The sequence below is a fragment of the Lipotes vexillifer genome, unplaced genomic scaffold, assembly GCF_000442215.2.
Source record: "Lipotes vexillifer unplaced genomic scaffold, Lipotes_vexillifer_v1.1 scaffold54, whole genome shotgun sequence".
NCBI lineage: Eukaryota > Metazoa > Chordata > Mammalia > Artiodactyla > Lipotidae > Lipotes > Lipotes vexillifer.
In genome coordinates, this window is record NW_006789324.1 from 931,328 (window position 1) to 951,719 (window position 20,392).

General features: G+C 43.6%; 1 protein-coding gene and 1 pseudogene across 5 annotated transcripts in view; one reads left to right on the forward strand and one right to left on the reverse strand.

Moving 5' to 3' along the window:
* LOC103073428 (nucleoside diphosphate kinase, mitochondrial pseudogene) overlaps positions 1 to 4,600 on the forward strand; it is a 51,759-nt pseudogene extending 47,159 nt beyond the window's left edge.
* The window catches only part of DAB1 (DAB adaptor protein 1), a 287,178-nt gene that overhangs the window by 207,093 nt on the left and 59,693 nt on the right, over positions 1 to 20,392 (reverse strand). The gene's annotated exons all lie outside the window — the stretch shown is intronic.

Here is a 20,392-nt window from a genome sequence, read left to right on the forward strand (position 1 = left end):
AAGGAGGCAGCTCTTTCCTGAGTGCTCTGTAAAGGCCATGTACTCTGGCAAGTGATTTCATGGCAGGTTGTTTGTCTAGTTTTCACGATATCCCCATTTATTGATTTCCCTCCCCATTTTATAGAAGAGGGAACTGAGATCTAGAGGAGTTAAGACTGAGAGCTCAAATGAAGCAAGACTGAGATTCAAATCTAGGGTTCTTTGATTCCAAAGCTATGTCCTTACCCTTGAGGACTATGGGAGGAGTGTTCAGATAAGGCTACAAGGAATCCCGAATACCCTGTAGGCTTTGGAGACAGATGCACGGTGTCACAGGGTGTTGCTGGGGCCACATGGGGAACACGGTTCAACTGCTAGTTCCTCCTTGAGAAGGTGAGCTCCAGATGGCATTGCCCTTTCCGAATCACCCTCCCCCGCACAGCACATTGCACGGGGCCTGGCACAGACTGAGTGTCCCAGGGGGGCTAACTGGACAGAGCAAGCTGGATAAGTGACTAGGAGGTAAAGGGCAGAATGAACTGAAGAGATGGGAGAGGTCGAGAGAGGCCATGAGGGATGCTGATTCAGGGAGGGAATGGCATTATTATGCTCGGTGTCTCTGGATTGACTGGCATTTACTGAACACCACTGTCCTGAAGCAACATCTGGAAAGCCCAAACCATATGCTTTAAACACACTGTTTTTTTTATTTTTTTCTGCTTAAACGCACATTCTCCTTCTGCCGCAAAGACAGTTAAATGAATCGGGGGACGTCCGTTCTTTGTACTGCAAACTGGGTATTTGCTGTAGTAAAATCATGGACTGAAAACTGTCCCTCTACTGTGGCGTGTGCTTGCTGCCGTCAATAACGTCTTTTACCTAATCACAAGGAAAGACGGATGCCTGGCAGTCAGCTTCAATTCCTCGCCACACCTTTGTTTTGCGAGCTAAGGGGATCACCCTGTAATATAACTCCCATCTCCCGTCACTGAGCTGAACAGATCTGACAGCTAACATTTGGCTGCTTTATTTGACCTTAATCTGCTCCTGAACTTTGATTACTGTTACTGGATAACCAGCAACTGCAAAGTGGGAGAAACCAAGGAGCGGAATGCCTAGTTTGCAACACACTGCCCTTTTACTGTTGTTTAATTCAATGGCTTGTCATTGTTCCTCTCCTCTGGTCCCAACACCTGCATCCTCCATTTTCCCCTCATACACACCAGGCACTCCCTCAACCTACCTGGTCTACTGTGAAATAAACACAACACAATTTTATAGGAAGAGGTCTTTATATGATGATAGAAAAGCTGCATAGCTTGGACTAAAGAGCCCGAAACTGAAATCTCAGTTTAGCTTCTTACAAATGTTGTGACCTTAGCCAAATGAATTAACCTCTTTAAGCCTTGGTTTCCTCATTAAGAAAACTGAGATGATAATGTCTAACTTCTAGGATTATGGTGAAGATTAAACGGGAAGATAGAAAAAAATATCTGAACCAGTGCTTAAAAACTTGACCTGTGGAAGATGCTCTCAGCACTAGTATTAATAGTAATAAGCATCATGTTGTTAGTCATCATTACTGTGTGATTTAAAGACATTCAATTTCCATTAATATTTTAGGGAATAATGTCTATTGCTATAATTCGAAAGCATAACCAAAACCATACTCGAAACAGACAGTCATTTAATATTTTCCTGCCATAAAACTCTTGAAAATAAACTGTTCTACTGAATAAAGATAAAACTCAAAAATAATAAGTAGAACAGTGCAGCTTGCATCCTGGGAGGTAAAGTCAGCAGGAGCTAGCATACCCAGCTTGGTGGGGGGCATGGGGATTGAGGGATAGTAGTTTCTTGGTAAATGTTCTAAGAGCCCCACGTGTTGTAGATCACTAAGTCTCATCAGCAGTATACCAAAGGCCTCATTCATCAACTTGCCATCTCAAAAAATCATCTGCATTTCGAGAAACACTGCAAGAAACTGTACCTAAACACACACACACCCATATACACACGCAGACAAAAGTTCATCTCCAACCAACAGGCTTATCAGTAAATTTGATGGAAACACCATGTGATTGCAGTCAACGTCACTGGGTTTTGGAAAGAGGGCAAAAGAGAGAGCATTTATATTTTAACAGGCACCGAGTCTAATTACCAATAGTAAATATTTAAAACGTACAAGTGTGGCGAAATGAAATGGGTTTCACTGTCTGTGCATAAATACGCAAACGGTACATTTTACTACCCACCCATTAAAGTGAAAACATCCATCTTCATCACATCAATTTCATAACGTTAGACACTGCCATTCTAATCTGGTATCGATAAGAAGGAACAGGCCTGGAATTTTACACCTGCGCGCATTTCATTTTGTTTCTCTTCAGTGACAGAATTCGATATGACACAGCTCAGAGTGACAGCATCAGGCTGGGACTGTCACCTTAGGGGCTTATACATCTTTAAAATTCTTACAAAAGTGAAAATGACTGACAGCAAAGCAAAATGATGCTTTTAACTTGAGTTGGAAGATCAGAAAAGTCAACGAAAACACTCAGGGTTCGTTTAGGCTCTTCAGTGAGGGAGCTTTTAGAGGAAAGAGCTGGAGCCTCACAAGTGATTCACTGCCGCAAAGCCGTGGGCCCCCACTGGCAGTCTGGAGGGGAACCTCCATACAGAGGCCATGGTGGGAAGAGTGGTGGGAGTTATGCTGAACTCTTTAATAAAGGAAGATTTTTCTCTTCTCATTTTATCAGATATAACGTGGTGCGTAGGAAGGAGTAAGAGGTACCCATTCACATCCTCCTCGCCATTTTACAGACGGATAACCTGGGAGACATCACTTAACTGTTGGGTGTCTCCCTTTAGTCATCTGCAAACTAGGGCTACAGAAACATGAATCTCAAAGTGTTGTGGAAACGTCCAATAAGCCGAAATGTCCATCGACAGAGGAACAGATAAAGAAGAGGGGGTGCATTTATAGAATGGAATACTACTCAGCCATAAAAAAAGAATGGAATAATGCCATTTGCAGCAACACGGATGGACCTAGAGATTATCAGACTAAGTGAAGTCAGACAGAGAAAGACAAATATCATATGATATTACTTATATGTGGAATCTAATAAAAAAATGATACAAATGAACTTATTTACAAAACAGAAACAGACTCACAGATCTCAAAATCAAACTTACAGTACCAGAGGGGAAACGTGGGGGGGGGAGTGATAAATTAGGAGATTGGGATTAACATATACACACCACTATATGAAAGAGATAATTAACAAGGACCTACTGTATAGCACAGGGAACTCTACTCAATATTCTGTAATGACCTAAATGGGAAAAGAATCTAAACAAGAGTGGATATATGTATATGTATAAGTGATTCACTTTGCTGTACACCTGAAACTAACACAACACTGTAAATCAACTAGACCCCAATAAAAATTAAAAACAAATGTATGTGGGCCTCCATCCCTCTCTCCCTGGCTGTTGGGCAGGGCACACCCCTCACTACACTCAGCCCTTGGCCTGGGGCCCCAGGTCAAGCCTGCTCCCAGCTTGGGAGGGCCCTCTTGGATCCAGGAGCAGACCCTGGTGGTGGTGAAGCTAGATGGGGGCAGTGGCAGCTCCCTGGGGATGGGATCCGGCACTCGGAGAGGCTGGGCTTCCTGCTGGTGGGGATTAAGGGGCCGCAGGCCCCAGAGGGCATCCTTACTGAGCACTACCCTGAGCTGCAGAGATAGCCCTCCTACCCAGCCCTCAGCAGCTACCTGAGCTCTGGTCCCATGGCAGCCATGGTCTGGGAAGGCCCCAATGTGGTCCACACCTCAAGGGCCATGATACAACACACCAACTTGGCCGAAGCTGCCCCCAGCACCATCTGGAGAGACTACGGTGTTCACATCAGCAGGACCACCACCCCCTCCAGCCACTCTGTGGAGCGGGCGCAGAGAGAGATCCAGCTGTGGTTCCAGAGCAGTGAGCTGGGAGTTCCCAAACTCACCTTCTCTGCGTCACAGCGCCCTGCATCCTGCCATGAAATCACAGAGCTGGAGGAATGCCTCCACCCTTTTACTTTTCAAATAGCCACACACTTCGGTGAGGGGAACCAAGATCAGGAAGTTAGGGGCAGGGGTTGGATAATGGCAACAATGATTACAATATAAAAACTAAAATATAATCACTGGTAATATCACATGCGCATGCCACTTTGTTATTTACAAAGCATATTCATATGGACTCATTTTTGATTCTTATCTTGACAACACCCTATGAGATGGTCAGGGTAATACTGTTACTCCCATTTTAAACAAGGGGAATCCAGCATTCAAAAAGGTACATCAACCTTCCCAAGGTTAAGTGGCTAATCAGTGGCAGAATGTGGACTCAAGGCTGGATCTGACCTCAATTTCTACCATCCTACACTGAGCTACAGAAAAGGTAGCACTGAGGTCCTGAGGACCTGGTCTGGCCAGTGAACAGTGGCAGCAAGAGGGATGGGCAGAAGCTGGCCACAACCTGGAGAACCAGGGTGCAGCAGAGGCGGCAGGTGGGAGATGAGTCCAAGTGTTGGGCGAACTGTGCTGCCGAGGACCCAAAATGGAAGATCTAGAGCAGTGAGGCCCAAAAGAAATCAAATGTGCGCTACAGACGTTAACTGAAAATCTTTTCCTAACCACATTGAAAAAAGAAACAGGCGGAACTTTACTAATACATTTTATTTAACCCAATATACAAAATGTTATCATTTCGACACGTAATCAATGTAAAAATCATTAATGAGGCATTTCACACTCTCTTTGTTATGTACCGAGGTGGTGAAACCTGGGGTGTGCTTCCAGTGCGCCCCATTTTTGACTAACCACATATCAGGTGCTCTATGGCCCGTCCTGGACAGTGCAGATCTAGAGGCCAGGCAGTGGGGCAGGGTCCTGACCTCTGGGCCCTGGGCAGACCCAAAAGGAGGAGGAGAAAGACAACACTTCTCCTAGAATTCACCTAAGTCTACCGTCACACAACACGCAGGCTCCACCCAGAACCCAAAAGGAAGTTTGTCACATGGGTCACATCTTCCTCCTTTCTCTCCCTGGGGAAAGAATTCGAGAGGAAGCAGAAAGTACTAAAAGTGCAGAACAAAGCTTATGTTGCATTACGTTACAGGCCGGTGACCTCTTTCAGACCCTGTTGCTTTACCTATAAAATGAGGTGATTCGACTAACCTAGGGACCTTTCCAATATTGCACCATTTTTTCTGTCTTTGGTTGTTGGGAGAGTTAATTATATGTGTCAATTTGCCTGGGCCATGAGGTGCCCAGCTGTCTGGTTAAACATTATTTCTGGGTGTGTCTGGAAGGATATTTCGGGAAGAGATTAGCATTTGTGTCAGTAGACAAGTAAAGCCAACTGCCCTCCCTAATATGAGTAGGCATCCCTCCATCCACTGAGAGCCCGAAGAGAACAAAAAGGTAGAGGAAGGCTTCCCTGGTGGCGCAGTGGTTGAAAGTCCGCCTGCCGATGCAGGGGACGCGGGTTCGTGCCCCGGTCCGGGAAGATCCCACGTGCCGCGGAGCGGCTGGGCCGGTGAGCCGTGGCCGCTGAGTCTGCGCGTCAGGAGCCTGCGCTCCGCAACGGGAGACGCCGCAACGGTGAGAGGCCCGCGTGCCGCAGGAAAAAAAAAAAAAAGGAGAGGAACAGAGAATTCGCTCTCTGCCTGACTGGTTGAGCTGGAAGATCTGTCTTCTTCGGTGCCTGGACTGAGACTTACACCATCAGGGCTCCTGGTTCCCCGGCCTTAGGACTAGACTAGAACTACACCACCAGCTTTCCTGGGCCTGCAGCTCGCAGATGGCAGATCATGGGATGTCACAGCCTCCATGGTCATGTGAGCTAATTCTTTATACATCTGTTATTATATATTTATAATGATTTACATATACAGGTATGATACACACACACACACACACACACACACACACACACATATACGTACATTTCCATATGTCTCTATTCTATTGGTTTGGTTTCTCTGCAGAACCCAGACTATTACACTTGTTAATTCACCTCCTCTTCCAAGCGCTTTCTCCCCATCCCCCCACCACCTTTTCTCTTTGGTCCTCTTTCTCTATAAACTTCCATCATCCATTGAGTGTGTACTATAAGCAAGCCCTGTGCTAGTCACTGGGGGCTTAGAGATGAGTAAGACAGTCCCTGCCCTCAGAAGTTACCGCAAAGTGGAGAAACGGATGCACAAAAAGGTAATGCAGAGGGATACAAAGTATAACGGGGTCACCAAGGACAGAGCACGCGATTATCCTTTGGCTTGAGGGGGCTCATAAACAGCCTCATAGGGACAGGTTTTGTCTGTCAACCCCCAGTTATGAAGTCATCATTTCTTTTGCCAGTTTTCTTCTCCAGTGTAACCAAGAGCCTTCCAGTATGGTCACAATGAGTTCCAATACAAAGCAAAGAAACTTGACATTGCTGTTGGCTTACCCAGCTTTAGAGGAAGAGGGCGCGGTTTCTGTTTCAGATTAGAAAAACAAAATGAAACAAAACACAGAGTGAAAGTTATTTGAGGATTTGTGAGACCTGAGCATCAAGGGCCACGCAGGATTCCAGACTGGGGGACAATAAACTAAACCACCACCTGCGTAGTGCTGACCTCCCGGGACCCAGTAACAGTCTCTCTCATACTCCAGTTGAGCCTGTGAAGGTCCAGTTATGCCCCGGAGACTATTAGAGTTGGGGTTTGATCCCGAGCTGTGATCTCACAGCTTCCAATGCCGTGATGGATGCATGCTATTAGATTGATGTGAAACATGTAAGGGAAAAAGCAGTTTTCCAAATCAGATGGAGACTACAAGCATTCGGGAAGAATCTGCAAGTAGAAACTTAATAAAAACAGAAAACATTTGTTCCCACGAGGACTTGCTAGAACAAACCAACTGTACTGGGACTGTGGAAGAAGAGGAAATAAATGCCACCAGCCTGGAATGCCAGCCCTGCCCTTGATAGCTCCGCCTGAAAACGCTGCACCGTGAATTCGGTCTGCTTTAGCTTCCTGAAGCCAGAAACTTTCTGAGCAACATAGTCTCTGAGGTTTGAAAAAATGTCTCTGCGTTGTGGCCCATGAATTTTGTGTTCAAGCACCTTTTATAGAGACCTACCAAATCCCCATTAATCCAGTGTCTACTCAGCTCTGACGATCTCTAATAATGATTCTATAACCTTTCTGAGAAGGTCATCGTGTTCCTAATGGAAACACAGTGATCACTGAAAGTAAAAACTTGCCTCCTTCCATCAAGCTTATTATTCCTCCCCAGCTAAACCCAGGCAGACCCACACCTACTTTCTTCCTTCTGCACAAATTCAGACTGGTGCTGGGGAATGTCCAGGGGTTTCAGAAAGTCCCTTTTTGGAGCAGCCCAGGCCAAGTCCAGACTAGTAACTGTGTGTGAAAAGGGTGAGTGGCAGGGTAACAGCTGTCTGTGATCAGCATGTCCACAAAGGGCTCCACGGGAGACCCCTCTAGGATCTGCAGTGCGAGGCCAAACTAACTGGAGAGCCGTAAGTCAGACCACAGCTGGCAGATGGAAAGGAACTAAGCAGAGTAAGTTTCATTATTCTTAGCATTTTACACATTCCCACCTGCTGCTTGCATGGGGAGATACGACCACTTGAAGGAGAAGCTAGGAATGAGCAACGACCTTTAAAAATCTAATACAGGGGCTGAGGTTTTATTCTTCAGGTTAGTAGCTTTGTGGCCTTGGAAAGTTAACTCACCCTCCTGGTCCCTTCAGATGCCTCACCTATAAAATGGAGCGAAGGCTCCCTCTCTGGGATTTGCTACAAGGATTAAATATATGTACGGCCTCCAGCACGGTGCCTAGAGCACACCAGCAAGTCAAGTAAAGTGACTCCTTTATAGAATTATATGTAAATCCAATTCCACCCACATTCATTAAGGTTATGGCACTATGTCAGGCTCTATACGGAACACAAAGAGTTACAGATGTGGCCTGGATCTCCTCGGATAGTGTCATTTTCAAATATTCTCTTTAGTTTCGCTGTAAGTAAAACATGTTTTTATTAGCTGACACGTCGCCAGTTTTGGCTATGGATTAGATTGTCAACATGCATTCAGGCAACCAAGGTCCCTGGCCTCAAGGAGTTTTCAATCTAGCCTGGGAAAAAAAAGGCATACTCAGAAATACTATAAGAAAGTGCAAGATAATAAGATGCAGTGACTATATTTATACTCATCCCTTTTATTTATATACCACCTCATCGTTGACAAGATATTTTTATATATGTTTTCTTACAAGGTAACCTTGCAAAATATTCTATTATCCTCATTTCTACGTATGAGAAAATGGGGCTTCAGAAAGGGTTTGGACCCAGAGTACTTGACAAATGGCAGGGACTGGGGTTTCTATTCGGATTTTCTTTCTTCTGAAGCTGGTTTCTCTTCTGATTTCCTCACTAAAGAGGCTCCAGTAGAAATTCAGGCTGTGTATATTTCATCCACTCATTCATTCTACAGATACTACCTGGGCCTTCTCGGGCTTTCATGTCTTCCTATTATGGTGAAATTCTCACTCCACCACCAGCGGAACCTTTAGGTCTTGTTGCGGGAGAGTTGCCTCTGCTTCTTGGACTATAAAATGGGACTTCTCAGGCTGACACAGATAATTCATACTGGAAGACGGCCTAAGAAAAGAAACTAGCCTTCATAAAGGAGTGCATCACTTTTAACTTCCTCCCTAAATACCTCTTACTTCCTTCACAATACTTAAATGACCTAGTATCTTAACGGACTTCTTACACCTCCTCTAAGATAAGAAGATTTAAATTAAAAACTATGTGCTTTAGGTTCTACACTGAAGTGCATTAAGGAAATTGACTTTAACTCTAGTACCGCTTGGTCAACCTCCTGAGGCCTATGGGAAGGTCAGCCTGCTACAATGGACCAGGCAAACCCGGGCTCTCCATCGGCAGTGGATACACAGGCCCTGAGTTACACTTCCCTACTGGTTCAGAAACGACATGGAGTTAACTCCAATTTATGTCACCATATTCCTTAGCTGCAGGAATCCAAAAGGAAAACATGACGAAACGATTTGAAAACACAGAAGCAGAGCACCGAGACACAAACAGGCCGGGTACATGGAGCAATGTCACAGAAAAACAGCTCAGAAGATATCTGGCCAGCTTCCAGGTTCATGCAATCACAGCCATGGAAGAAGCAGGCTGGTAGTCATTTTTTATCTTCCTGATAAAATGATTCATCCTAAGTCATGGTTCTGATGGTGTCACTGTCTTGTTCAGGGACAGCGACCCCTCAATCTGAGGAATAAATTATTGCATTTGCATGCAAACTCTTCCAAGATCTGATCCCGTCTACTAATCCCCCCCTGATAGCCAGCTATCCCTCCTTATATAGCTCACATTCGTGTTGCCTTGGCCAAATCACCATTCATTCATTATTCATTCATCCAAACATGGGTACAGGTGTCACACACTGAGAGGCACTTGGGATGTAACAGGAATAATAATACTTGGCCTCTAGGAGCTCACAGTCTAGAGGAGACACACAATTACAGAAGAGTCAGAGTACCCTAACACAGCCCCATACCATGCTGTAGGAAAGCAGAGGAGGATTTCTCAAAGAGCTGTCTGAGCTGTGTTGTGAAAGTCAATTATGTATTCACCAATGGGACAAGGTTGGGGAAAGGCACTGAAGGCGGCAGACACGGCATGTGCAAAGGCACTGAGGAGAGAAAAAGCATTCCCTGGTTTTGTGTGCTCTGGTTTAAAAGCCTTTACCTACCTACAATATCTTCACTACATCTGCCTCTTAAAATCTTACCCATTTTGTAGGAAACAGCTCAGACAGTATTTCTTGTAAGTAATCTTCTTTGTTTACTATTCTGAGCAAAATTATCTTTTCCTTCTTTGCTCCCATAACCCACATTTTAGCACCTTGCACAGTCTGCTCTGTGTTCACGATGACAGGGAAACAAAGTAACTGAGTGTTGCGAAGAGAGCTGGGTAAGAGAGTAGATGGCAGAAGAGGAAGAGCTGCTTTGACACAGCAGCTCTGGCTGAGACAAAGTACGCTGGGGCTTTAGCCCCCATTCCTCTTCCTTAGGATGATGGCAACACAGGTGTGGGTGAGGGCTTTACAGAGCCAGATCAGTGTCCTGCTCTGGCCTGGAATTATCCAGGGTAAAGGTAAAGCTTTGCTGGGGAAAGACACTGGCAAAACCATTCTTAGCCTGTAAATAACCTAAGTGAATCACATTAAACTTTCTTTTTTTCTACTACATTCATATAAGACAGTCTAGGCCCGGAGAGCGGCAGTAACTGGGAGCTAATACGTTAAACTAGGAATTCCAGGGTTTGGGATTTTTATAGATTAGTGAAATTTCTAATAAATGAATAAGCAAACGCACAAGAACCATTTTAGGGTTGCTATCTTTATATTTTACCCACCAAGAATATGTTTGAAAATATATCTACTGTGACTGTTGTTTCATAAAAGAAAGGCATTTAAACACGAAAATGTAGAAGGTTTGTCTCAAAATAAAAGATAGGCTTTAAATCCAATCAATATGGCTTTTTAATAAATGCACAAAATTGTTATTTTTCTCACTTCAAATTAGATCAGTTCAGATTAGGTAAATCGGTGCTTTAAAATTTCTTTATTTAGAGTCCCTACCCAATACCATATGTGACCGATCCACCTTAAGGTGACTGCTCAATAACCCATGCCTCTGTATAGTTTCCTCCCTTTCGAATGCTGGCAGATCCTGTCACTTGCTTCTTGTCAATAGAATATGGCAACAGTGATGGGGTGGTCTCCCACTCCTGTGATTACATAAATTCTATAAGACGTTATTTTGGTAGACTGGAGAGAGGGAGAGAGAGATTCTCCTGCTGGCCTTAAAGATGCAAGTGCCAGGTTGTGAGGGGTCCACATGGGAGGAAACTGCATGGACTTGATGAGCTGAGTGCAACCCCTGGATGGCTGTCAGCAAGGAAACGGACACCTCAGTCCTACAACCACAGGGACTAAATTCTGCTAACAACCACGTGAGCCTGGAAGAGAAATCCAAGCTCCAGGAAGGAACACAGCCCAGATAACACCATGTAGCCTCGTGAGACCCTGAGAACAAGACCCTGCCAGACTAAGCCCAGACTTCTGACTCTTAGAAACTGTGAGATAATAAATGTATGTTGTTTCAAGCTGCTAAGTTTGTGGTGATTCATTATGCAAAAATAGCTAAATAATGCACCATACTATCAGCTTCTTGAGAAAAGATTTCACAGGGCCTAGAATGGTTGCTGCACATAAATGCTAGGGAACAAGTGCTCCAGGTTTATCTGGACGAGCCCTGGCTTAAGGCTGTCAGTAGTAGTCGCCTCTGTTTTCCAGGTTGCCAAAGCACCGGAAAGCGTGCCGTTGTAGCTATGACATGGTGGTCTCCTCAGGTCCAAAAGTCCTTTGATGGGTCATGCTGTGGTCATGTTGCTATAATCCTTCCGTAAAACCAGGAGGATCTTCTCAAGGACACTAGTGGAATAGCAATGGTAGATTGTGTGCGCTGAGCTGTAAATCAGACATTCAGCTGCACTGTTTCATCCTGAGATCTAAGAGAAAAATTCCTAAGAGGGTTAGGTGGGGTGAGGCCTGAATTGTGGACCTGGATGGTAGCAACCATAACCATGATTGACTTTGGTACAACACACAGATTTCACAAAAGACTGCTTATCCATCATCATATGTGATCCTCTTAGCAACCTCTTGATAACAGGTATTAGTAGTAGTATATCCATTGTACAACCAAGGAAACGGAAGTTTAGAGAAGTTACATGTCCAAGGTCATCTGATCAGTAATAATAGAGACGTTTCTTCTTCCCAAATCAAGTGATATTTTCACAAAACCATGATGCTCTGGAATCAGACTGTCTGGCCCACATGGGGCTTGAATCCACAATTTACAGAAATCCTAATCTCCACATCCTTCCCTTCTGAGATAGTAAGTGTAAGGTAAGACCTTGGAGGATGAAACATGAGGATACTTAATCTGTGCTCTCAGTAGAATCACACCCTGTCTACTTTGGCCTTGAGACATCATTTGTGGTGAATGTTCTCAGAAAAAGATAAACAAAAATAATACACATCTTTTCCTTTTCTGCCACAAAATGCCCCAAGACAACGTCTCCTATCTGCAACACTACCCTCTGCCTCATATTTAAAGGGTAAAAATGTCTTACCCTAAAATGGGCAGTAGTTAAAATTTGATTTTTTTTTTTTTTTTTTTTTTTTTTTTTTTAGATTGTTTTTCCCAGTTCGTCTTACCCTAAAATGGGCAGTAGTTAAAATTTGTTTTTTTTTTTTTTTTTTTTGCTTTTATAGATTGTTCTTCCCAGTTCCTTTCACATGAATTCCTTTTTATTTTTCTTTGCCCAAAGTGACCACTTGGCAGGAAACTAGCATTTATTTCTTGCTTTCCAAGGGCCAGACACTGTTAGGTCCTTTACAGATGTTTTCTCATTAATCCTTGTAATAATTCAGTGAGGAAAGTATTATTATTATTGTTATACCTTTTTTTCTCCAGCTGAAGAAACAAAGGGTCAAGAGTTGAGATTTGCTTGAGATGGCACAGAAAAGCTCTGAATGGGACCCAAGTACATGTGACACTTCAGCTTATCTGTCCTTCATCTTTCTGTCTTTCTTTCTTTCTTTCCTTCTTCCCTCCCTCCCTTTCGCCTCCTTCCAAATACATGAATAAATTCTGCCACTAGGGATACAAAGTTCTGGTTTTATCCAAAGGAGCGTCAATGTAGTGAACAGCATAAAAGTCTGAAGTGTTGTGATGGAGGGAAATACAGGGGCAGTGGAAGCCAGATAAGGTCACTGGGACCGAGCTGTGGGGAAGGCACAACTGAGCCGAGCCCTCTATGACAGTGGGGTGGGGCGGGACGGTGATGGGGGCAGCATGAGCTTCAGGTGACACAGTCCAGATGGGGCCAAGCCTCCTCAGCTTGGTGCAGCATGCCTGGCACCCAGAATCTGAATAAAGAACCAGCAGAGATACAGCTGGACAGGGCGACGCAGGCTAGGACCTTTTATGCAACACTAAGGAATCTGGACTTACTCCACCACAGCCCAGGCTCACATATTTTGGTTTTCAATAGACCCACGAGACACAAGACATTCACATATTCGACCCATTCTCATAGGTGTAAATATAATGATGCTCAATTACGTCCATGCTAGTTGTAACTCCATCCCCTTTTTTCTCTCGTTGAGAAATGAAGGAATTCAGTATCATGAGAGTTAATGACGGGAACAACCCTATATCCAATCTAACTGTTCTTTTAACAAGTACATAACTGGCAACTGTTTGTACTTTATTATTAATGACTTGTAATGCATTTCACGCCTGAGTCTGGGCACAGCTGCCCCACACCAGATGTCTCCTGGGTCATGAAGGTACCTGCCTGGCTTCCCGGTGGAGCCTTGCAGAGTTACTTCTTGCAGGCTAAAATCTCCCCATCTTTCCTCTTAATGCTCCTGCAGAAGGTCTCCAACAGCTGACATATGCAGGGCTCCTCACATCATTCCCCTTTGTACAGAAACATCTCTACCGTTTCAGCTTGCAAGAAACCAAAAGCAAGCGCTATTCAGAGCACGATCGATGCAGTCATTTGTTAGGGAAGCAAAAGGGAGAAGGGACCAAGAGGCCAAGGAGAATAAATACCATCCCGGACAGTGGAGGTTTCCAAAAGCATATTCAGTGACCACGTTGGGAATCAATTTCATTTTTAAAAGAGAGAAGAAAACAGATAAAAAAGAGAGATTTCAAAACAGTAGGTGTTACAGGAGAGGATGCTTTGTGTGGTAACGGCAAGGCTTTTGTCCACAAGTACAGTATCTGCTAGGACCATGTGGCCCAAGTCTTTCCCCAGAAATTGGAAATTTGCCTTGCTGGCTTAGAAACTGAGCAGGTTGCTGTAGTTCTCTTTCTGTCAACCGCCCTTCAAGCTACAAATGACCAGACTGGAGCCCTGTCTCCGGTCCGTATGCTCAGCAGAGCTACCTATTCATTAAGTGAAAAGAGGAAATGGTCCATCACAGCATCTGCCTCCTAGTTAGCAGCGTGGATGGAAGCCAAGCCCATCCCAGGGTGCGCTGCCTCAAAAGGCTCTGGGCAGAGGCAGGCAGATGTTGTAGGAACACCTAGGGCTCTGCAGCAGAACTGCAATAACCAAGGAGAACCATCCCCAGTGGACACTCCAAGGCAGCCCTACTTAGCAGTCAGCATATATGCTCCTCAATGGGCACTCCCAGCTGCACTCAATCCACATGCCAATCAGTAGGCACCAGTGGGTAGGGCTGGAGTGAGTCCCAGTGCCACAGTCCCTGGGGCTGGGAGCCACGATGCACGGCCCTACCCCTTCCCACCACCGTGCCTCTTCAGATTAGACTGTGTGATACTGTGAAAACACCAGCTGTGAAGTCAAAAAAACCTGGGTTCAATTCCTGGCTCCACCCCTTATTAGCTACATGACTTTAGGTAAGTTAACCACTCTCTGAGTCTTATAACGTTACCTTCTTTCTATGCACTTCCCAAGTACCCTACATTGTGCTTAGCACATTTTACTGTACTTGCCAATTTGCAACTATCCTCAACTAAAAGTTCCTCAAAGAACAAATACCACATCAGGCTTATTCACAGTCTTATCCCCAGTTGCTACTACAGTGCCTGGTACATAGCATGACTCAACAAGCAGATGTAGATGAATACTGAATCTCTACCTCAAGGGACTCTGTGGAAGGTATAAAGAATCTGGCATAGCGGGCCATCATTGGAGCCCTTAATAAATGCTGGTTGTCTTAATCTTGCCCCTTCTCTTCCCTGATCACTACTTGAGTTCTGCCGGGATTATGGCCATCCTTGGTTGCAGTCCACCAAATGTGTCTTATCAACCCCTCTGTCTGGAGAATAGGATCAGCCTATCTTCCACCCCCCTTCTGGCACTGGTGGAAGGCTTGCTTCAAAAGGATGAACCATTCTGAACCAAGATGCTGCCAACTAACTAACTGGTCTGAATGCCACATCCTACCCAACACCACCCAACAGCCAGGGCTGCCTTGATCATCAATGATAACCTGAGTCACACTGGAGTCCTCCCTCTGCCTTTCTTTGGATAGCATCTCTGTCTGAGGCAGGTCTGGAGCTCAATTATTTCCCCTAGTCCTCTTTTACATAATCACTGTGGTCTAATAGAAAATATATATTTGTCTTTTACCCCCAGTTCCTGGCACAGAATTCAAAATCCCTTAAAATTCCCCAAGTGATAGGAGTGTCTCTGTTATGCTCGTAAAGTGACTCCTGGCAGGGCCCTGAGATAGATTCAGGATGTGGCTGGTCACCAGAAAGGTGAACCACATGATTAGAGGGGTGGAACTTCAGCTGGGTCCCCTGATCTCTGCGGGGATTGAGTTCAATCATGTGACCAATGATTCACTTAATAATGCTTATGCAGTGAAACCTCAATTAAAAACTCTGAACAATGAAGTTCGGGGAGGTTCCTCATTGATGAATATATTGAGGTACTGGAGGGCACCCTGACTCCACGGGGATGGATGCTCTTGCACCCTTCTCTCCCCCATCCTGTTGCCCTATGTACCTGTTGCCAGATATGTATGTATCTGGCTATTCATTTGGACCCTCTATAATAAAAGAGTAATCAAAAGTGTACTGCTTTTCTTGAGTTCTGTGAGGTATTTTAACAAATATCTGAACCTGAGGACATCATGCAAATCCCCCAATTTGCAGACAGCCAGGCAGAAGTGTGGGTTTCTTGGAGATACCTGAAAATTGTGGCTGGGATGTGGGAAGGTGTAATCCTGGGGGACTGTGTCCTTAACTTGTGGGGACTGTGTTAACTCTGGGTAGTTGGGTAGTTAGTGTTAGAACTGAATCAACCTAGTCAGCGTCAGAGAATTGGTGCTGAAATGTAATCACACATTCCAGCCTTCCCCACCCACCCATGTCACCAAGGATACAGTACACCTCACAACTGGCCTGAGTTCAGTTCCGTCCAACAAAGCTTTCTTGAACATCCAGACATACCAGGAGCTGGGAGGCATGCTGAAAATAAAAAGATTCATCAGCCACAGTTCCTGCCCTTAAGGAGCTCATGGCCCAGCGTGGGAGAAGACAACATGTAATTTCAATACAAGTCAAGTCATAGGGTTAGGGTAGGAGAGTGCAATGTATGGGGCTATAGAGATACATCTCTAAGGAGCACAGCTATCAACTAAAAAATGGGCCAAGGAGCTTAACAGACACCTTACCAAAAAGGATACACAGATGACAAATAAGCATATGAAAAGATGTTCCATATCATGTCATCAGGAAACACAAATGAGAACAACAATGAGACACCACTACATACCTATTAGAATGGCCAACATCTGAAACACTGATAACACCAAATGCTGGTGAGGACATGGAGCAACAGGAACTCTCATTCATTGCTGCTGGAAATCCAAAATGGTACAGATACTTTGGAAGACAGTTTGGAGGTTTCTTACCTTTGTACCACTGTACCATCCCAGCAATCGTGTTCCTTGGTATTTACCAAGAGGAGTTGAAGACTTAGGCCCAGACAAAAACCTGCACACATACATTTGTATCATTTCACTCATAACTGCCACAACCTGGAAGCAAACAAGATGTCCTTAAGTAGGTAAATGGATAAATAAACCGTGGTACATTCAGACAATGGAAGAATATTAATCAACGAAAAAGAAATGAAACTTCAATGCACATTACTAAGTGAAAGAAGCCAATCTGTAAAGGATGCATACTATATGATTCCAACCATATGATATTCTAAAAAAGGCAAGACTACAGAGAGAATAAAAAGATCAATGGTTCAGTACTCATTGAAGCACTATTTACAATAGCCAGGATATGGAAGCAACCTAAGCGTCCATCGACAGATGAATGGATAAAGATGATGTGGCACGTATACGCAATGGACTATTACTCAGCCATAAAAAGAAATGAAATTGAGTTATTTGTAGTGAGGTGGATGGACCTAGAGTCTGTCATACAGAGTGAAGTAAGTCAGAAAGAGAAAAACAAATACCGTATGCTAACGCACATATATGGATTCTAAAAAAAAAATGGTTCTGATGAGCCTAGGGGCACAGGGCAGGAATGAAGACGGAAATGTAGAGAATGGACTTGAGGACACGGGGAGTGGGGGAAGGATAAGATGGGACAAAGTGAGAGAGTAGCAGTGACATATATACACTACCAAATGTAAAACAGGTAGCTAGTGGGAAGCAGCTGCATAGCACAGGGAGATCAGCTCGTGCTTTGTGACCACCTAGAGGAGTGGGATAGGGAGGGTGGGAGGGAGACGCAAGAGGGAGGGGATATGGGGATACATGTATATGTATAGCTGATTCACTTTGTTGTACAGCAGAAACTAACACAACATTGTAAAGCAATTATACTCTAATACAGATGCTAAAAAAAAAAAAAAAAAAGATCAGTGGTTGCCAGTGGTGTGTGTGGAGGGAAGATGGGAGACGAGAATAGGCAGAACACAAAAGATTTTTAGGGCAGTGAAAATACTCCATATGATATTATAATGATGGATATGTGCCATTTTACTTTTGTCCAAACCCATAGAATGTACACCACCAAGAGTGAACCCCAAGGTAAAACTACGGACTTTGGGTGATTATGATCAATGTAGGTTCGCCCTTCATAAAAACTGTAACACCCTGGTGACTGATACTGATAACAGGGGAGGCTATGTTTATATGGGGGAAGTAGGGATATGGGAAATCTCTATACCTTCTTTTCAATTCTGTTGTAAACCTAAAACTGCTCTAAGAAAAGTCTTTAAAATAAATAGCACGACTAAGTGATAGCTAATTCTAGGCATCCAGTTGTAAATCAACCACCTGTGAAAAGCACAATTCATTAACATTTTAAAGAAATCAGTTATGGAAGAAATGTTTTTCTGTTTTTGTTTTTTATAAGAGGGATTTTCAGAAGTTTCCTGGGTCAAGCTCCACAATACCATCTAACTTTAACATAAGGTCCAAAACTATTTACATTTAAGCTAATACTGATCAATTCTTAGTCCTCATCTCACTTGACATGCCAGCACTATTGAACACAGTTGGTCCCTCCTGCCTCCTGGAAACCCCTCTTCTCTTGGTTCTTACTCTCCTGGATTTTTTCCTTCACTGGCCATTTTTACTCAGTCTCCTTCACTGGTTCCTTCTTAGTTCCTCACCTTCTAAATGTTGAGATATAGCATGACTCAGACTTCAAAACCCTTCTCCTCTCTCCCCAAACTCATTGCTTAAGTATTTTCATCCATTCTAATGGTGTCTAACTGCATCTATATGATGAAGCCTCTCACATGTCCATCTTCAGCAGACACCTCTCTCTAGATTCCTTTACCCAGCTGCCTACTCCACAACCGTGAATGGGCATCTAGTCCACATCTCAAACTTAACGTCCATATTAACATTCCCCCAACCTTTTCTTCCTTCAGTGTTTCCCAGCTCAGTAAACGGCAACTCCAACCTTCCCAGTTTCTCAGCCCTGAAGCCTTGGAGACATTCTTGGTTGCTCTTTGTCTCATACACCCAAGCCAAACTCCTAATAAACTCTGCAGGCTCCATCTTTAAAATCCAGGTGGAATTTACCTGTTTCTCAACCCCGCTCCCCCATCGTCTCCTTGTTTCCACATGTACTCCCTTAATTCAAGAGATTCTCAATGCAGCCACCACAGCAAGCCTTTGAAAAAGCAAGCCAGATCTTGTTACTAAAGAGTGCTAAGATTATGCTAATGTTTACAAGGGAGGAAACAGTTTTCTTTTTTAGGAAACAGTCTTAGAAAGGTTAAGTAAACAGTCACACCACCAGTAATTAGTAGAACAAGAATGATTTAAACCCAACTCCTTGTGAATCCAAAGTCCGTACTCTTACTCATAAACCCCTGCTGCCAAGAAACCATTGTGTGCCTTAAAATGCAAACTACATTTATATCCTAAGCCTTAGTGGAATTGAAATTTATCGTTTCACATAGACAAGATTTTAAAGTACAGAATAGATTCCTTCCCTGCTTCCTTCCTTCCTTCATTCATTCATTCAACAAGTACTGTTTGGGACTCTATTACATGTCTGGCAATATTCTAGACCTGTTTGTTCAGCAATGAACACAGAAGACTGTCCTCACAGAGCTTATAGTCTAATGAGGGAGATGCACAATAAAACAAAATAGGTAATGCCAAGTGGTAATAAACAATAAAGAGCGATAAAGCTGGGTTAAGAAGACACAGAAACAGAAGGACTAGTGCAAAGAAGCAGAGACAGGGATGTTCTTAACGCACTGAAGCAACAGCAAGAGGCCAGCTATTCTGAAGCAGAGTAACTGAGGGGTGACTGGTAGGAGGAAACATTGCATCTAATGGTGAAGGGTGAGGAGAGAAGCTAGTTATTCCCTGCCTCATAACCTGAAAGAGAAGCTGCAGAAATTCTTCTGGTCCCGGAAGCATTAAAGGCAATACTTGTAAGCTTCCATCCTATTAACATATTAAAGTGTCTGTAATAATACCTGGCACATAATATATGCTTAATAAGACAATATCCAGGAGTATAATATCTGTCACTTTGTTGTTCTTCAAAATAGTCTTCACTATTATTAGACATCTGCATTCTGATATGTACATTTCAGAAGCTGTCAAATTACCCACAAACACACCCACACATGTTAGAATTTTGAGCTGGATTACACTGAATTTATTGTATCATCTGCAAAAACAACCACAACAATATTTATAAAGGTACCAAGAAGAGATCTGTAGATAGTATACACAAGAACTACAGATTAACAAGAAAAAGGAAACTCACTCAAGATAAAAATAGGGCAAGGGATATGAACATGAAACCTAGAAGAGAAAACCTGAATAGCCAATAGAGAGATGAAAATAACCTAACCGCAAATGCATTCAGGCAAATGCAAATTAAAACAAAGATGCGGAACCATCATTCTATGCCCACCAGACTGGCAAAAACTAAAAGTATAACAGTAATAAATGATTTAATTATTGTTTTTTATATGGAGCACAGGGTACTCATATCCTGCTGGTGGATATATAAACTGGAAAATCCACTTTAGAACATAATTTGGCAATACCCACTAAAACTGAAGATGCGTATATCGTAAGATTCAACAATCTGGTCCTAGATATTCTACCTTGCAACATCGTCTCATACGAGGCCAAAGGGACAGATAAAGGATAGTTATTAAAGCTTTTTTTTTTCCCTACAGCCATATTTTGTAAACTACC